This window comes from Poecilia reticulata, linkage group LG19 (assembly GCF_000633615.1).
Source record: "Poecilia reticulata strain Guanapo linkage group LG19, Guppy_female_1.0+MT, whole genome shotgun sequence".
NCBI lineage: Eukaryota > Metazoa > Chordata > Actinopteri > Cyprinodontiformes > Poeciliidae > Poecilia > Poecilia reticulata.
In genome coordinates, this window is record NC_024349.1 from 11,890,923 (window position 1) to 11,898,123 (window position 7,201).

Genomic DNA, 7,201 nt, shown 5'->3' on the forward strand with positions numbered 1-7,201 from the left:
TATATACTAGTTACCTCCGCGTGGGAACAACCATTCACTACGCAGAAATCTGCCATTAGCTCCTTGGTGTTCTCTTGATCAGGAGGTGGTTCCACTGGCACCAGTCCACAAAGTCCATTGTCCAATATCTGTACTCTGAGTTGTAATCACCTTGTTTTCATGTTTCAATTTCAGTTGCACTAAACCCAATCCTATGGGTTTAATGCCTTCAGAACCCATCCAACCACTAAATTTATGCTTAGAACATAAATTCTGTGGATGTGCCACATTGTTCTCCATCTGAACAGAAACAAAACTGAAGTTATTACCTTTGCATCTAGAGAGGAACAATGTAGAATCAACACACAGCTTCAGGGATCAAGTCTGAAATCTGGCTGTAGTGATGGACTGAGACCTGAACCTACAGGGCCACATAAAGACAGCTACAAAGTCAGCCTTCTGTCGCCTGAACAACATTTCCAAGATTAATAAGATCTAAAGAAACTCATCCATGCATTTATCTCTAGCTGCACTGTTTACTGCAACAGCGTCTTCACTGATCTGTCTAAAAAGTCAATCCTCCAGCTGCAGCTGCTGGTGTTCTGACTAAAACCAGGAATATTGAGCACGTCACCCCAGTTATAAAGTCCTTCCACCGGCTCCCTGTGTCTCAGAGAACAAACTTTAAAATACTGATGTTAGTTTATAAATCACTGAAAAACTTATCACTAAAATGCATTAAAGACTTGCTTGTTGTTGTATCAACATTTCCAGACCAGAACCAAACATGGAGAAGCAGCATTCAGCTTTTATTCTCCTCTAATCTGGAACAAACTTTCAAAATACCTGAAACACTGAGTTCATTTAAATCACCTGTTTCAAATAGTTGCCTTTGATTCCTAACAACCGGAACATCGATAAGTATTTTCATTGTACTTGCTTGATGCTTTTGGTGATTTCATTTGACATAAGCAACCATCTTGGAAGGTTAGAAAATCTTCAGGTCCATTTAGCACTTTATCAGGTCTGATAAACCGTTTGAAAATTGAATCCTTATCTGTTCTTACATGCTCATAATACTCTAAAGAAGACCCCAGCAGCATTTCACTGCACTTGTTGGGACACACTCGACCCCTGGGGCACAGCTCTCTGCAGTAGACACATACCTATAGACAGGTTATGAAACAAACATGGTTCAATGCAAAGAGTTCAGAAGACTGCTGTTATCCTAACTAACACACACACAAAGAACCACAAACAAGGCAGATATGATTTCTGGTCTTTGGATGACTAATGCTTTGGTAACTTTCTGTCTGCACTCATTTTGTTTCTCATAGGCTACGTTTCAGTTGATTTTATCGATTTCACTTTCCAAAACTTAGTTCTTCTACTGTACATTTAGTTTTAGTTTGATTTTTCATTTGTCATCGCAGTCAGTGTCTCTTGGTGGTTATTTTGTCTGAAATTTCTGCAGCTCATGCAGAGTTGTGAGATTTTGCACTACTTTGTTTTGCTTGTATAATGAGCTTCTTTTTCTTTTTTATCTTTTCCAGATAGAGACACAACTAAGCTAAGGGTTTTAGCCTTCACTCTATGTTGTTTTGGTTTTTATTTCCTTCTTATCTTCCTAACCAGTCGCAGCAAAATGACACCCATCCTGGACCATGTTGTGCTGGAGGTTTCTTCCAGTTCAAGAGGAGTACTTCCACTCCACTGTCGCCACATACTTGCTCAGGAAGATACATTTGTATTTTTGCCAAATGACATTTAATAATAAACTAAATCTGACTGTGTTTTATCACAGTTTAGATTAAATTAGACTGTACGATTCTGAATCTGACTGTATGATTGAATTGAGCTGGACTCTAACAGGAGTAATTTCAAATAAATTTGGATTGAAAATGATTCTATATAACTGGATATGACCTGATGATGTTACAAGGAAATTGCGTGGAAAAGAAAAGAATATAGACGCAACATTTCAAGACATCAGCTTGAGTTTTATTCCAAATAGGTACGACTTCAAATTTAAGTTCTATACACAACTTTTGTTTTTGAGCCATGCTTACATCTAACCAGAATTTAAAATTCATATTTCATAAAAAATGTCGGCCTACTGAAAAGAATAGTTGCCTTCAGCTCGACTGTATTGTTGAGTCTGGTGTTGCTCATCTTCCAGTGTCTAGACTGACATTTTTTCCTTCCACTCAACTTTCTATGCACTCTGAATAGCCAACATCTTGTGGAGGTTATTTGTAATCGTCTGCCAGACAATGCATAACATTCTGTATTAAAAATTCCTTTATCTTAAATAAGCTAAATTTCTAAGGAACTATACTTTGGATTTTCCTTTTTACAATATCTCAGCTCACGTTTTGAACTGAATTACTGAAATAAATGTACTTTTTGATGATATTTTACTTTACTCAAATCCACCTGGCTAAGCTGTGACGCAAAAGAACAACCCCACACAGTACACGTGTATATTGAATACAGACTAAAGGTTTCCCAGATTTTACCTCGTAACTGAGAGCGTGCGCTTGTAGGTAAATAAGAGGGACAGGAAGGGGCAGTGGGAACATTGCGACCGCTATATCAAGTTTCCACTGACAGGCGTGCACCTATGTTTTTTTCCACAGAGTGAGGGCTGTTAGCTTGGCGGTGCTAAAAGATGGTGTCACAGAGATCCAGAGTGCCTCACTAAATGTTTAATGTGGCATGAGTGGGAGGCCATCAGAGGACAGGCGGGTGGGGCTGCAGGCAGCTATAGAGCTGGAGAGTTACAGTTAGAGGCTCAGAGTGTGTGTGCGTGTGTGCAGTGTGGCTGCCTGCTCAGCACTCCAGCCCAGAGGTGGGACAGCAAACAGCTCTGACAGCGAAAGGGAGAGAGAGAGAGAGAGAGAGAGAGAGAGAGAGAGAGAGAGAGAGAAAGAGAAAAAAAAGAAGCATAATAGTGATTTCACTTGAAAATCTTTCTGCGTGGTTGTCAGCGTGGGAACATAAAACAGTGAAAAGTTCAGATATTGCGAGGCAGTATTTGCTGAATCTGTGATGAGGAGCAGCGAAAGGAGGCCAGCATGTGTGTGTGTGCGTGTGTGAGAGAGAGAGAGAGTGTGTGTTTGTCGGTGTGCAAGACAAATGAGCACTGCAACGCAGGCTACACTGGCCCTTTCCTGCCCTCCTTTTCCTACGTGCTAACCCTGCTGCCTCTCCTCCTCTTCCTCCACAGCCTCCACAGGACTTATATAATTGTGAACTCCTCAGCCTTAGTTATCTCACACCGACCACACACCACTACGCCTTGCCCAGTTCAGAAGAAACACAAGAGCAGAGGAGGAAGCGAGGAGTGAGAAGGATTTAATTTAAGAGAAATTATGTGATTTTTTTTTTCAGCAAGCGTTAGGCTTATTCTCTGCATCGCGTAGCTGCAACCAGACCATGATGGTGGCACAAATACACAGCATAAATTAACATCGGCAAATGTTATAAATATAAATTTTGTGCTCTTACATATTCTCACATTGAGTTTATACAAAAGATCCATGTTTACTGACGCAATCTATAATTTCTATTTTATTCTTTCTAGAATGATTTTTAATTAGTTATCCACTACTTCCTGTTTCTGGGTTTTCAGTCTAAAACAAGTAGTTACCTAGTTATCGTAACCACCCCTCAAATGGAAAAGGCAAGAGAAAATGCCATTCCATTAAGCTAGATATGATTGCAAATTGTAAACTTTTGTAACCTCAAAAGCTTACAATTTGAAAAATGTTGATAAAACAAACTTTTGAGGGTCATTCAGTTTCCATAACAACCACAACATGATGTTTACATGCTAATAAAAATGCTGTGAAAAAGAGTACTTTCTGCTTTACCATCACAAACATAAATGTGTAGTTTGTGAAGTGGTGGTTGGACTTTAATTAGGACGCTCTCTAGTCAGATGAGATTCACACTAGAGCCGCAACTATCGATTATATCAGTAATTGATTATTWTATCAATTATTTTGATGACTCATCTGATAAACAAAATTCTGTACTCTTGATACTTATGATACATTTTTAGACAAACTGATGAGAGAGAGTGACGGTGAAAGAGAGAGAGAGAGGATGCAATTGACAGAAGGCAAATACATCAGCACAAAACTTGAAGAAACACAAAATCTGACCAAATATTTCTCATTTATACTGAAAATATCTTACTAAACTAAAAACAAGATTAAACAAACTTCGACCGTCTCAAACCAGAGGCATGCCTTACATGCCTCTGGTTTGCTTAACTCGTTATAATGAGCCTTATTTGGCATGAAATATGTGAAACGCTGTTTATTAACCACAATCATTTCCACTCCTTTGATTTTGCATTGCTTGAATTTTAAAAGCGCTCATGTGTGCAGGATATTGCTGGTGTAATGAATTTTTTAAAAGATCAGGCAATTTTACATAAAATCTTAAAAGAGGTCATCATCGGGTCTTAGATTAATCTAGATACATTTAATTAATCAGTTAGATTTGTTGGTTTTTTTATATAGAGCCAATTCACAACAATGTCGCCTGAAAGCACTTTTAAAAAATMATTTCAATTCAGCCATGCATACATTCCAGTTGATCATAGCTATCAAACAGTGCAGCATGCTCAGCTAGTTAAAGAATAGAYTTTAAAATACTGTTGTTAGTTTATAAATCACTGAACGGCTTAGCACCACAATACATCAAAGATCTGCTGTTGTTGTACCAACCTTCCAGATCCCTCAGGTTCTGGTTCTGCTCTGCATCATCAGAACCAGAACCAAACAAGGAGAAGCAGCATTCAGCTTCTATGCACCACAAATCTGGAACAAAGTTCCAGAAAACTGTAAAACATCTGAAACACTGACTTAATGTAATGTTTCAATTTTTTATTCTATGTTGCATGACTGTGTTTTTGTGTTTGTTATGATGTGAAGCGTTTTGACATGCCTTGCTGCTGAAATGTGCTATACAAATAAAATTTGATTGATTAAAACATGACAAAATCAATAAAGAAGGCAAACTCAACCTTCTTTAATTCCTGTAGAAAACCTTTGGAGATCATGCAGCTTTGTGAAATATTACAAGAGAAGTGATGCTCTCTTGGTAAAAGGGAGCTATGCAAAGCATCAACACCATGATTTCAAGTAAAAAAAAAAATTTAATAAATGTATAAAGTAATTGTAGATTTTTAAACTATCTGATATTAATCTACTGTATTAAAAATGAGGTTAGTTTGAGGCACAGTAAGCAACTCTGCCATCCTCTGCAGGCCACCAGCTGATGTTAGCTTCCCTCCTGATTCTGTAATGGAAAATCTGGCAGATACTTATGTTGCCATCACTTACTGTTCCCATGCCACTCCACATTTAAAAACAAAACACCCACTGTCTGTAAAATAGCATGAAGCAGCCTGTTCTACAACAAACTGTTGTGCTGGAAGCTCAGAGAAAAGGCAGATGAGCAAAAATGTATGCTCATTAGGAGCATCTTAAAGTGCTGAAATGATTAATTGGATTAATCATTATTACTGAAATAATTGGCAACTAATTTAATAATTGATTAATCCTCAACTGGAGGAAAAAAACTAATAAAAAAAAGTCAATTTACTGAAAAATAAAACATATTCAGAGCAATAATCAATCCAAAGTTGTAAAAATATATTCATATATTTTGCATTTAAGATGAAAACACTTCTGTCTGTAAATATAATAAACTCCTCAAATGGCATTGTGTTAGCTTCACCCAGTTCAAATTCACTGAAGGAATGCTCTGTTGTTGTATTTTAGGCAATAAAATGTTTGTTTTCTTATTTAAAAAGAATTTCACTCATTCTTAAGAGGTTATATGAAAAATCTGTACAATGTGTCAATTTTTTAATCTGATTAATCAATTAATTGTCAAAAGATAAGATATTTTCACAAGAAACGGAACCAAAATACTTTGTAGGATTTTGTTTATTACATATTTTTTTGGTTCTTTTTGCAGAGCTTAAATCTTACATTTCATTTGCAACAAACTCTGAATGTGTCCTGCAAACACAAGTTTGTGAAATTAGAGTCTCAGCAGCTTTGATGCATTCAGGTCAGACTTCTTCCTTTGTTGTGACTAATGAGGATGACTACGCCATCTGTTACATCATGACAACTTACAAGGCGGCCGGGGCCAAGAGTTGAGTCATGACACTCCCATTCTCCGTAGCTTTGGAGCAACGATCCGACTGGATGTCGGGCAGAGGAGAGAGTGAGTGAGTWACACTGTCTCTCCTCCGTCAGCTCCTGTTGTCGTGACGCCCTGCAGCCACAAGCGTCTGACCCCCAGATGCTCAGCGAGTTAGTCGTGGCTGAGCGGCGCAGCAACTTTGTGTCAACTTGTGTGGCTGCACAGAGGCAAAAAAAAAAAAAAAGGAAAAAAAAGAAAGAAAAGAGGCAGGGCATTGCTGATTAAATGCCAGAGTGCTCAGTCAGCTCGGACAGGAATGAATAAATGATGGCCGGCTTTTCTAACATCGCAGCAGAAATCAGACACATTCTCATCTCCTGCAGGTTTTGATAAATGAAGAAATCTGTCTACTTATGTCAACCGCCGGCTTCTCTTGTGCACATAAACCAACAAGAACCGTAGATCCTGCTCATAAAATCATATTTTGTTGACGAGAATCTGGCGACAAAACAGCCGAAGAAGCAGAAGAAATCCCGTTTGCAATTTGTGACAAGTCATCTAGAAGCAGGGCCGGCCCAAGCCTTTTTGGGGCACTAAGCAGATTTTTATTTGGGGACCCCTCACTCCAACAGGTCGACAGCAGATGACTCATTCAGCTTACATTGTACTAGTGTTGCTATGGTTGTTCATTTTAATCAGACAGGAGTACCACATTAAAAATATATATCTGAATTTTGAAATGCAGAGTGGTATTTAAATGTTCCAAAGTTATTTTAACTATTTGAAATAAACAAGTTAAAGTTTAATTTCTCCATTCCATTTGTATATGAACAATAAAAATATAGAAATTGTCTCCATGTGTATTAAGTGTGTATTATTTAATGTTATTTAACATCCATCCATCCATTTTCTTTACACCCTTGTCCCTTAATGGGGTCGGGAGGGTTGCTGGTGCCCATTTCCAGCTAACGTTCCGGGCGAGAGGCGGGGTCACTCTGGACAGGTCGCCAGTCTGTCGCAGGTTATTTAACATACAAAGCATTTTTATATA